The following is a 13,408-nucleotide window of genomic DNA, read 5'->3' on the forward strand; positions in this document are numbered from 1 at the left end:
GGTAACAGCGTTTGACACTGAATCTACACATTTTAAGCGTGAGAGGTGCTGTATAATCCTTCATTTAATCCTCACGATGCTGTCAGCCGTGCAAGCGGCAGCTATATGTAACATTTACAACCCAAGTTCATTCTGGAAACGTAGTCCCGCGGATGTTTCTGGAGACCGTGATTTACGTGGCCGGAGGTACGTATGGCCGCGTTTAGTTTTTTTCGAGCGAACGCTGCAGGGTGGTGTGGCGCCGCTCCGCTCCTCCTCTCGCCGGCTGACGGCTCACCTCCGAGTGGAGGGCTTTCCCGCTGCAACCAGTTTGTCTGCTTAGCTCGCAGCGTTACGTTGGTGGAGCGAAGGCCCAGAGGAGGAGGAGCCGGCCACATGGACGACCGGGATTGACTCTGGGGAACAGCGGTTCCAAAAATCAGGTAAGATGTAAAACAGAATCCAAAAAATAAGGGCAAGAACGCGGCAAGATCCGAAAACGTGGTCGAAATCAAAGACGAGGGCTTTTGCTTTTTTTTTTTTTTCGGACGGCTTTTGCAAACCGTCGCTTGGGTTTAGGGAAGGAGGAGGAGGAGGAGGAAGAGGAGGGCGGCCGGGTCGGCTTTTCACGCAAAAACATCTCGGGCGCGAACGGGGCGCGCTCCCGAGAGGAGCCCGAGACGCGAAAAAGCGTGCATAGCGACCTCTCGCCGATCCGCGAAAACAAAAACTGCTCGATTACGTACCTCCCGGGACGTATTTCGTGGTCCGCAGAAACGTCCGCGGGGCTACGTTTCCACAATGAGCCCGGGTTGACAAATTACCTGGCATCAGCTTTCTACAGTGCAATACTCACTACTCTTGAGTACTTTTGAAAGGTCTACTTTTTTCTCATACTGTGAGTAATCTTCACAGCTGATACTTTTACTCTACTTGCACTACATTTTTAGGCAAGTAACGGTACTTTACTTTCCACCACTGCAATATAGTAAAATCAAATGTTTAACTGTAGATACTTGTAAGATGAGCCTATTTTCTCTGTAACAATGAAATGTCTTGAATTTTTTTTTCACTTAAATAAATGGATACTATATATGGCAAATTATGTCTTTTCTTCAACCAGTAAGTTTTTTTATGACTGGAAATTATTGACCAGCATTATTGTGGGGGAAGAAAAAATATATTTCTCAGCTTTTATTTACAGTCGAACATAAACTTTAAGTCAGAACTCGCCTGATTTTAAGGTTGATATATCCAGATGAAAAAGGGCCAAATCTATTTTTACATGTTTTAAGTATAGAGTTAACATTTACTCATTTATTATTACACTCAATTATTCATATAGTTATTTTCATCACTTTCTTCAGAACTTCAAGGTAAGTTTTTATTTTAAGAATGTACAGCAAAAAATTACTTATTCTTAAAAGTGAGTAAACCTGCTGCCTTAAAATAAAAGGTAGAATTATAAAAAATTAAGTTATGTCAACTTAACAGTTCCAAGTTTACTTTCTTTTTATTTAGGTAAAGCAACTTATCACTTTTTACAGTGTATTTTTCAAAACATTTTTGTCATGTTGAATTGATAGATGTCTAAAAAAATGGCATCTTTTAATTATTCTGACAAATAGTCATGTTATGCTCTAAAGGACAACCTTTACATTTGATATTTGGAACAATTGGTAAGAAATATCATGTAGCATGCTGTTTCTAATGCATATTGCTCTGCGTCATCAGAGGCTAAACTCTTAGACACATTTGCACAAGTGTACTTTCTGCATCTTTTTTTCTCCGGAATCAGCTGTAATCTCCCTATAGCAGTTGGCAGAGAACGTGCAGTCATATACACACAGCGTCACACCCTACATGACGAAATGCGCTGGTGAACATCACGCACAGCACGTCTCTCTATGCACGAAAAAAAGAATATATTTAGTCCAGCAGGCAAATGCTGATAAGACACCAGACGGCATTTTTGAAAGACCCTCTTCTTTTGCACTGATGGCATCAAACTCAAGGGGAAAAGTTTAATAAACTAAAGCCACTTACTAGTGACTAAGAAAGAGTTTAATCACTTTTAAAATAAGTAAAGTCAACTAGTTGTCTTTTTCAATGCATTCTTAATTAAAAAACTAACTTTGAAATACTAAAGAAAGTTAATTAATAATAGTTACATATGGATGAGCTTTTTTTTACTATACTTTTACATGCATTGTAAAACCCAAAAAGTTAAGGTAACTCAAACCATTTGAGGAAACCGATTGCAACAAACCTTTTAAGTTTAAAAACTAATCCTAATGAGTACTGTGAACTTAATACATTTGAGTAAACTAAGTAATCTGAGCACAATAAAGCCCAATAAGTGAAGAGAACTCAAACCAACTGAGTACTGTAAAACTCAATAAGTTCAGGCAACTCAAACTGTTTGAGGAAACCGATTGCAGCAAATCATTTGAGTTAAAAAAATGTATCTGTATGAGCACTGTAAACTTACTCCAGTTAAGTTGAAGTAATGAGGTATTTAATTAACTCATTACTTTCAACACTGAGTTCAAAACTCTTTTCAAATGAGTTAACTTTTAGTCAATTTTGAGTTACCTACACTCATTTCAGTTGATAAAGTTGACTGTTGGGTTTTACAGTGTGTGGATACGGTCAACCCTGAAATCAGGCAAATTTGGACTTAAAGTTTTTGTTCAAATGCAAATAAAAGCTGAGAAATATGTTTTAATTTGTTCACAATAACGCCTTTTGTACATCATCTTATTATCTTTTAAGAGAAGCCTGTGTCATTTCCGGTCAAAAACAACTTGCTGTTGAATTCAAGTAACTTTAAGTCAGAAGTTGCCAGGGATGTAAATAATTTTGGGCTTCCCAATATATACAGAAACTATATTGTACTATAACTATATTATATTTTGGGTCCCACTTTATATCAAGGGGCCTTAACTAATAAGTACTTGCACAGGAGTTAATAGTTTGTTACTTATTGTGTAAATACATGTATTTACTGTGTACTTATGCTTGATTAAATACATGTATGTAATTACATCTGTAACTAACTTTTGTAATTACATTTGTAAATACACTGTTGGCCATCCCTTACACCTTAACCCACCCTTAAACCTACCCACACCACCAAACCTGTTCATAACCCAACCTCTATTCCAACTCAAAAGCACCACAAGTGTTCTCAAATACATCATAAACACAGTAAGTACATTGTATTTATTTTTTGATGGAAGTACATAGTAGTTAAGGACACTTAATATAAAGTGGGACCCTATTATGCTGTATTGTGATAAATATATTGTCAGGATATGAAATTTATATCGAGACATTGTAATATGAGATTGTTGTCATATTGCCCAACTTGAATAGAACAGAATAGAACAGCACATTCAGAACACACACTTACTTATAACATGTAATTTTTGTACACTTTCTTTCAAAACAACTTCTTTTTTGACATGTATTTTTTTGTTAATGATATTTTATGTATAATGTTTCTGTTCGAAAATAGGCAAGGCAAGTTTATTTCTGTAGTACATTTCATACACAGTGGCAATTCAAAGTGCTTTACATAAACAGAAATAAAAGAGAAGAGTGTAAGAAAATAAAAACAAATAATAAGAATTATAAAAATAAGAATAAAAAACAGGTAAAACAGTCGGCGCCAATAGCCTAGTGCAGGGGTCGGCAACCCGCGGCTCTAGACCCGCATGCGGCTCTTTAGCGCTGCCCTAGTGGCTCCCTGGAACTTTTTCAAAAAATGTTTGAAAATGGATAACGATGAGGGAGGTAAATATATTTTTTGTTTTAATATGGTTTCTATAGGAGGACAAACAATCTTAACGTTTTCCAATGCTGTAAAAGTGTGTAGAATATTTAATTTCAACATTTCTGTCAACGAAGATTTGCGTCATAGCCTGCGACACACGTTTCTATCCGCAGGGCGGGATGCCAGGCAGGTAGCTGTTGTAAACAAACCGGCGGCTGTGTGATGCGCCATGGAGCGCAAGCTGTCTTTGCCAAAGATGTACAGTGGGGCACGCTTTCTCATTTTCCCTCCCTGAGAGAATTCAAAGAAGCCCATCCCGATCACTCACTCAACGGTGATTATTTACAAGGTGCGATCGTTGATATGCAAACTGCATTTGGGAGCAGATTTTGCGAATTGCGAAAGGAAAAAACGAGACTGTCTTTCCTTGACACACACCCCTGGAGATTGACCCTTCCTTGTTGAGCACATTCCCAGGAATGACTCGAGCTGATCTTAAAATGGAAATGGCAGGCTGCGTTGTATTGCACTGTTTGTTGCCCAGATAAGGGGCACGTTGTGCACGTTCATTTTGATGTTGTTTTTTTGAATCCTCAAAATAAAAAATAAAAAAACATTAAAAAAATCTGATTTCTTTATTGCATTTCTTTAATTTCATCAAAGCAAAACATAATGCAATAATATTGTAATGAAGTTAAACTTGAACATTAAACATAATTCATTAATATATAATGAAGTTAAACTTGAACGTTAAACATAATTCATTAATATACTGTAATTAAGTTAAACTTGAGACGGCATCGTACAACAGAGTAGTCACGTAGCGCGTCATTCTCTACAGGATGCACTGCAGGGAAATGAACATTTAATCATGAAGGCTCAGTATGTATTTGTAGCTAACAAATTCATTTTTATAGTATGCTAATATAGCTAATATAAATACATACAGCATGTGTTGCCATCATTATAAGGCTTATATAAGGCTTTGAATTTTTTGCGGCTCCAGACATATTTGTTTTTGTTTTTTTTGGTCCAATATGGCTCTTTCAACATTTTGGGTTGCCGACCCCTGGCCTAGTGGTTAGTGCGTCGACACATAGCATCGAGGTGCTCGCAGCGACCAGAGTTCGATTACCGTCTCAAGGTTCTTTGCTGATCCATCCCCTATCTCTGCTCCCCACACTTATATATTTCCTCTATATTCCTCTATATTTCCACTGTCCTATCAATAAAGGTGAAAACCCCTAAACAATAAAAAAATTAAAAAATAGATAAAACAGATAAAAATGTGTTAAAATAGGTTATAAGATAATGAAAAAGAAAAGCAAAACATAATAGTGCAATCTGTCGGACGCAGCACAGTGCTCATACAGTAAAGGCACAGCTAAACAGATGTGTTCTCAGTCTTAATTTGAATGTGCCTAATGTTGGAGCACATCTGATTATTTCTGGAAGCTGATTCCAGCAGCGAGGGACATAATGGCTGAAGGCAGATTCCCCCTGCTTAGACTGGACTTTTGGAACTTCTAGTTTATATGATCCTAAAGATCTAAGTGATCTGTTGGTTTTGTATTCAGTGAGCATACCTGTAATGTATTTAGGTCCTAGGCCATTTAGTGATTTACAGACAAGTAATAATACTTTAAAATCTATTCTGAATGTAACTGAGAGCCAGTGTAAAGACCTGAGGACAGGTGTGATGCGCTCTGATTTCCTGGTTGTGGTCAGAATCCTGGCCGCAGCGTTTTGGATGAGCTGCAACTGTCTGACTGTCTTTTTGGGAAGGCCTGTGAGGAGGCCGTTACAGTAATCCACCCTGTTGCTGATAAAAGCATGAACAAGTTTCTCTGAATCTTCACTGGAAACAAAGCATCTGATTTGTGCAATGTATTTGATATGATAGTATGCTGATTTACTAACTGCTTTGACATAATAAATATATAATAAATAAATAAAATCTAAGCGTACAAAGCACTTTACAGTATGCATGTTGAGAAGAACTTCAAAAAATGCCGTTTGTTCAAACTACTTATTAAAAATGAGCTAAAACAACACAATTCTTGAGTGTTTTGGGCACAACTTAATTGTTTTATGTTTAGTTCACATACATTTGTAAAAACTAATAAGTCATTCTTCATGTTGTCCCAATACCAATTGATTAAATTAACTTAATTGTTTTTACAAATGTCAGTGAATTGAAGATAAAACAATTAAGTTGCAAGAATTGAGTTTTTTCAGCTCATTTTAAATAAGTAGTTTGAACAAACCTCGACTGTACCATCACTGTTTATTAATTTTCCTTCTGTTTAGTCCCTTATTTATGAGGAGCCACCACAGCGGAATGAACCGGCAACTATTTCGCCATATGTTTTATGCAACGGATGCCCTTCCAGCTGCAAGCTGGTACTGGAAAACGCCCATACACTCTCACATTCATTCACACACACATACACTACAGCCAATTTAGTTGATCAATTCCTCTATAGCACATGTGTTTGGACTGTGGGGAAACCCACACCAACACTGGGAGAACGTGCAAACTCCACACAGAAATGTCAACTGACCCTGCCGGGATTTGAACTAGCGATCTTCTTGCTGTGGGGCGACAGTGATAACCACTGAGCCACCGTACCATCACTGTATCTTCAAAAATCAGAGCCTTTTGAGTTTTGATAATGCAATGCATAGAGAGAAATATACAGAACATTTTGACCAATAAATCAATCAGTCAATAAATAATCTGTTAAAATCTGTACTTTATAGAGCATATCTCACTTACAAAAAAAAGATTTATGTCAACAACTGATAAAAGCATTTCAAAGGATTGAAACTCAAAACAGACAACAGCTGAAGGCAACAATGTTCTGCTATTCAAACCCTCTATGAGCATGAAATCATTATCAAAGGGGTTCAATTACACCAAAATTCCTTTTAACTCTATTAAAATGAACAAAAACAACCCAGAACTGATGCCGTTCATTCCACTGCATCAGATACTAACGCAAGGAAGGCTTCGGGTTTAATATGAGTTATGTTTTATTGACAGCATTAGTGGCAAAATAAAGCAAACTTCAGCTGTTTCACTTCTAAAAACAGTACTTATGCAAATAATATATTATTATTAATATATTATTATGCAAAATACTTTACAAATATGTCATGTTTTCAGTGCTATCCATAAAGTATTATAGTCAAAATGCTTATTAAATTAAATGTTTACTGACTGTTCATTAAAGTGCACTGACAAACATTTATAATAAATGCATTTTATTATTGAAATATATGCATTATTTTATAATATACATACTTTTTTATTGTGTTTTTGACAAAAAGTACAATACATTACAGGTATACAATGACAAAAGTATTTTCGTTTTTTTGCCTTTTTTTGAACAACAAATTAACATAATAAAATTATTATGAAAAGGAAATTGATTAAATAATAATAAAATAAATAAATAAATAAATAATAATAATAATAATAATAATAATAATAATAATAATAATAATAATAATAATGAAAAAAACAGTAGGGTGGGAGGGGGGTTTGTTGGGGGTTGGGAATTCATGCTTGGAGGAGTACATTAGTCTGAATATGAATTATTAAAGGTTCCCATGTTTTGAAAAATGTTTCGGTTGAACCTCTGAGAAAATATAAATTTTTTCTGTTTTCAGAAATAGCATTACATCACTAAGCCAAAGTGAGAGTTTAGGTGGCATTGGTGATTTCCCCTCTATAAGACTTCTTCTTCTGGCTATTAATGCTACAAAGGCAAAGGCATTTTATATTTCTTTGGCTACATGCATGTCCTTTTTTGGTACACAAAACAAAGCTATTACCGGATTAGGTTGAATTCTTAAATTGAAGGCTGAGTTTAAAATCTCAAATATTGAAGACCAAAATCGTCTCAGTTTGTCACATGACCAGAACATATGGGTTAGGTCTGCCTTGCATGAGTTGCAACGATCGCATATGTTATCTATATTGGAGTAGATTTTAGCCAGTTGGGTTTTGCTGTAGTGAATACGGTAAAGAATTTTCATCTGAATCAGATTCAGACGCGCACTTGATGAAGTCTTGTTTATAATTTCAACTGCTTTATCTCAAGTTTCTTCTGGAATATTAATTCCTAGTTCTTCTATCCATTCTATTTTAATCTTCTCTAGTGTTATGTTACGCAATGCCATAATCAAGTACATTTTGAAAATAATATACATATTTACTAAAAAATCCATAAATTTCCATTTTCCATATTTTTTTTACCCGTTTATTTATGCTTTTAAATTGCATTATGGGAGCTTAATCTTTCTACAGACAACTTTTAATCTTGAAAATTAAAACAAAAAAGGGACTTTTATTGACGTTTTTAACAGTTTGCAGTGATATATTATCTGGGTTGGTGTTAAATATTGCGCTACACAAACAGTAATAAATTGGCAGCACATTTTACGCTATTTTACAGATTTCTGTTTATTCTTTCTTACACATTATATTATTTTAAACTACTAAAAAGTAAATAAAAGTCACTTTATTAATGTGTATTAACATGTTAATTCATTCAGTTTTTCCACTTACAAAGTCCGCCATGTAAATAGCAAATGCGCTTATGGCGCGACACAACTGACTCTTGAAGGGAATGGGAGATGAGACTCTGATTGGTTTATTCTCAAAACACACCCATAACTCATTAAGAAAATAAGCTCAACCCTGTTAGACCATGCGCCACGGCGCAAATTGGATTTTTCCGTCCTTAAAATAGCAAAAGTGGATTCAGACACGCCTTTAATGCTTTTGCGCCCTGAGCTTTGGACTTTGCACCTGGATCATCAAAATAGAGCCCAACATATTGTCATTCTGGCATTATATAATGATAATAATTGCTCTTAAAATGACAATAATATTGTTTATTGCAATATATTTCGGTGCAATATGTTGTACGACAAAAAAAATCAATATCGTGACAGGCTTAGGACGAGATAAACTTGAAGTGGTCTCTTATTTTACCACCAGTTTTCTGAAAACATCTGAAGTACACTACAAGTGCACACTGAACACATTAAACCGCGCTTCTATTCTCACCAAAGCTACTGAACCAAAACGTTCCAGCTCCGTCTGTAGTTTCATGTGCTCATTAAACATGCACATGTTGTATGAAGTAACTGATTGCTGAGATGCGTCACTCTGAACGTACAGTCTGACAGCGAAGCAAAGGAAAATTCCACAGCAGAGTCTCAGTTGAAATCTATTCTCTGAGCTCCAGCGCTGCAGTTTGACCAACACACCGGGTTTCACTGCATTACCTGTTGCTTTAGACCCACAGGAAGAGAGTGGCCGAGGTCCAAGCGCTGGGTAACCCAACACGAGACGGCTGACTGGAAATTTACAAAGCTCCAGACTACAGCTACGCAATGCATCGTTTCATGCTCAATATCTCAATGTGTGCATGCACAATATATGCAATACAATTCCATGCAAATGTCAACCTTGCTATAAAAAAAATTAAGTTATTACCAAACTAGTGAAATCCTTTCTAAGGTTTTTGTATAGGCAAGTATTTGACAGTACTGTAAACATACTTACAAATGTCTCTGTCAATGTTCTCAAGCAATTATATTTGATTTACTAAAGTCACACAAGTGCCAATTTCCAACCCAAGCTCATTCTGGAAACGTAGCACCGCGGACGTTTCTGGAGACTGCGATTTACATGGCCGGAGGTACGTAAAGGCCGCGTTTGTTTTTTTCGAGCGAACGCTGCGGGGCGGTGTGGCGCTGCTCCGCCCCTCCTCTTCGCGCTCGCCGGCCGACGGCTCGCCTCCGAGTGGAGGGCTTTCCCGACGCAATCAGTTTGTCCACCTAGCTCACAGCGTTGCGTTGGCGGAGCGGAGGCCCCGGAGGAGGAGGAGCCGGAGCCGGCCGCGGTGGACGACGACCAGGATCGAGTCCGGGGAACGACGGGTTCCGGAAATCAGGTAAGACGAAAAACGGAATCCGGAAAATGAGGGCGAGAACGCGGCGGCATCCGAAAACGCGGTCGAAATCGAAGACGGGGGCTTTTGCTTTTTTTTTTTTTTTTTTCGATCCGGCGGCTTTTCGCGCGAGAACGCTGCGGGCGCGAACGCTGCGCGCTCCCGAGAGGCGCCCGCCCGAGACGCGAAAAAGCGCGCACAGCGGCCTCTCGCGGATCCGCGAAAAACAAAAAAACGCTCGAATACGTACCTCCCGGGACGTAAATCGCAGTCCGCAGAAACATCCGCGGGGCTACGTTTCCACAATGAGCCCGGGTTGCCAATTTCACACCTGTCACATCCATAACACCGAATTCACACGGGGCGTCAATGCTTCTAATTCACTTTGAATGGGTGACGTCAGGCGTTGCAGAACTACATTGTGGTACTGTCGGCGCTGCGTCAGTAGCATTGCTCGCTGCAGAAGTTGTGAATTTCTCAACTTTTTAAGCGCTGACTGAAGCGTCAGCCAATCAGACCGCTGTGTGCAAATACGCCAGCTCACTGGCTGACGCTGCTATGATAATCGCATCAGCCCTAACTACAGACACGCTCCTCTGTCAAGCGTTGACGCTGAAGCCCCCTCTGTGAATTGGGTATAACAGAGAGGAGTCACAACCATACCCAAGCTTTCTCCTTTCTCTAAATGAAATAATGTCAAATAAAATGAAATCCATCATGTTTGTTTAATAGAGAGTTGACTCTTGTCCTTTTGATTAGCATTGTTTCTTTGGGGTTGTGCAGTTTAATTCACAGAATTTCTACAAAGTGTGTCGTATGCTGTAATCTCACATGCTTAAAATATAAAATATGTTTACAGATTTATATTATTTCCGATCCCTGAACTCTGCGGTTGGTAGTTTTGAAGAATATAAACAGATGTTTCAATATAATGTTAGCATATACGCTCTCTATGAATCTATGTTTTGAGTTTTTACTGCAAATGTCACCTCCATAATGCTGGAATTGCTATGCTGAATAGACATTTCTTGCAACGTAACATTGTCCAAAAGAAACACTACTTTTATTAGCATTTTATTTTTTAAATTATTTATTTATGTAATAATTATACTACATTAAACAAGTAACAAATATATATCTGACCTGATTCAATTTTAAAAAGTAAAAAAAAATGGAAGATGCAAACATTTCGGGCCCTATCATACACATGGCGCAATAAGGCGCAAGTTTGACGTGATTTGTTGCTATTTTCAGACCAGCGCAACAGTAATTTTCCCCTTTTGCACCACGTTGTTTAAATAGCAAATCCATTTGCGCTAATTTGTGGACTCATTTGTGTTTCAGTCTAGAAAGAAAGTGTGTTAAGGCGCATTGTTGGTGCGTTGCTATTTTGAGGAACTGAAATAGACCAAGCAATTGACCAACTAAAAGCTGGTCTAAAGTCCAGCGCAGAGCGTGTCTATACGGGGTGAAACGCTTACACATATCTTAATACACACAGGATGTACAGCAATACATTTTCTTCACCTTAGAGGTCTTTTTTCAGCTTATCCTTGACAATTTGCATTTGTATAATGTTAATATAATTGGCAGTATTATTTATTATATGCATATTTATATTTGTTTTCATAAAAACAAGCTTAGATTTGTCCACCTGTCGGGTTTTGAGTCATCTGCATTACCATATGGGGCATAAAAACAGCATGTGTGTTTGGATATAACTCAGTTTTTTGACCGCCCTTCGTTATTATTGTTCATTTATCCGTTTGCTGGAGATTAAAACTAAATTTAGAAACAGTTTTAAAACAAATCTCTGCGCTTGAATGTCTTCAGTGGGGTGAGTACAACACTGTTTTCTTATCCACAAAAGTAACTGAGTAAAGAGCAAAAGTAAAGAGGCTGAATGGAGGAGGCTCGTTCTTCATCCTTCTGCTGCAGATGCTCTGTTTAACTGTTTTCTTGTTAGTGAAGCGTTCAGTTTTTCCACTAACAAAGTCCACCATGTAAACAGCAAATGCGCCATAGTGTGATGCAACTGACTCTTAAAGGGAATGTGAGATGAGACTCTGATTGGTTTAATGCACATTATGCTCAAAACACACCCAGAACTCATTAACAGAATAAGCACAACCCTGTTAGACCATACGCCACGGCGCAGAGCATATTATTTCATCCTTAAAATAGCAAAAGTGGATTCGGACATGCCCTTAATCCTTTTACGCCATGCACTTTAGACTTTGCGTCTAGATCATTATAATAGAGCCTGTTATTGTTTCGTGGTCTTGATCTCATCACCATAACACTAATTCAAATGCATAGGTCTCAATCCAATCAACGTGCAGTATCAGTCAGACTTTTACAAAGACAAAAGTCACAGTCGTGCCTTGAAACTAGCATTTGCATTACTTCAGGGTCTTCTCTCTAGCCAGCAAGACAAAAGCTTAATCTCTCACACCCAGCCTTCTTGTCTTGATCATTCCTAGAATGTCACCTTCACCTCAAAATGTAAAACACACTGTATATAACCTCCTCACTTTTATACTATTCCAGTAGAACCTAGAATTTATATATTTATAATTTCACAGCACATTAAATAAACGTAATAGCCATATGGATAATGCCTACTATTATCATGATAATGTCAACTTCTCGATATCATCTTAAGGCACAAGGTGTTTTTTTTACATGCGTTTTTTATGTCTCTTTGCTATTCGGGATTATTGGAACTTAATTAGAATAAAAATCTAAGTGTCATCTTTTGATATGGTGCACTTTCACAGAAAAAAGATGTCTATATATGTGGACTCTTGTCTGAATTTACATAAAACCCTTTTTCCTGACTGTTTTTTGATGCATATATAACATGGACATTTTTTTTACTTGCTTTGACTATCAGAGAGTAAAAACAACATTTTTTCTCATTTTGGACAGTTAAAAATAGGGTTTTGGACATTAATATGCTGCAAAACAGTTGCAGGATGACACTGTATGTCAGTAACAAAATATAAAACATTCAAAGTGTTTTAAACAGCCACTTAAGAGGTAAAATGTGCAGTCCACATATGTGGACACTCAGGCCCTGGGACAGGGGTCACCAGTCTCGTTCCTGGAGGTCCGGTGCCCTGCAGGGTTTAGCTTCAACTTGCCTCAACACACCTGCCTGGGCGTTTCAAGTATACCTATAAGACCTTGGCTGTTTCTCAATTCCAAGAACGCAGAGAATGGACTTGTGTTCTTGTGGAGACCGGTCTTGCCAGGTGTCCTCGGAAGAACGAACTCAGGAGGCCGCGAGGGCAGAGAACGCGTCCTTTGAGAAATGGGATGCTGCGTTCTTCCTGATGGTCACATGACCTTCACGCGTTTTAAATGGAAATTATTTAAACATTACAGCATTCATACAACGATTTATTGTTCCCCCCCCTCTTCAAAATATATACTTTGCATAAAAACATTATCAATATACTCTGCACAATATAAATAAAACCAATTTTAATACGATTTTCAGCAAACAAACTCCCTTAATGTGTTTAATCCTTTATTAAGATGTTCATGGTAATGTTTACTTTCACCGTTTCATTTAGGGAAACTCCTGAGGTAAATAAGTCATATCTCTGAACTTTAATAAAAAATCTAAATAAAATGCTGCGCTTCCCACCTCCAGTCGCAATGACTTCTGGGACTT

General features: G+C 37.6%; 1 protein-coding gene and 1 long non-coding RNA gene across 5 annotated transcripts in view; both read right to left on the minus strand.

Annotated features, from left to right (window-relative positions):
- The window catches only part of wnk4a (WNK lysine deficient protein kinase 4a), a 128,708-nt gene that overhangs the window by 102,711 nt on the left and 12,589 nt on the right, over positions 1 to 13,408 (minus strand). The window lies entirely within an intron of this gene.
- Positions 1,041 to 13,408, minus strand: part of LOC141376740 (uncharacterized) — a 15,019-nt gene continuing 2,651 nt past the window's right edge. Inside the window, exons 2-3 of the long non-coding RNA XR_012387785.1 lie at positions 4,832 to 6,110; positions 1,041 to 3,660 (exon numbers count right to left, since the gene is read on the minus strand). This is a non-coding gene — a long non-coding RNA (uncharacterized lncRNA). The remainder of the gene's footprint in view (positions 3,661 to 4,831; positions 6,111 to 13,408) is intronic.

This window comes from Danio rerio, chromosome 12 (genome assembly GCF_049306965.1).
Source record: "Danio rerio strain Tuebingen ecotype United States chromosome 12, GRCz12tu, whole genome shotgun sequence".
Classification (NCBI taxonomy): Eukaryota; Metazoa; Chordata; class Actinopteri; order Cypriniformes; family Danionidae; genus Danio; species Danio rerio.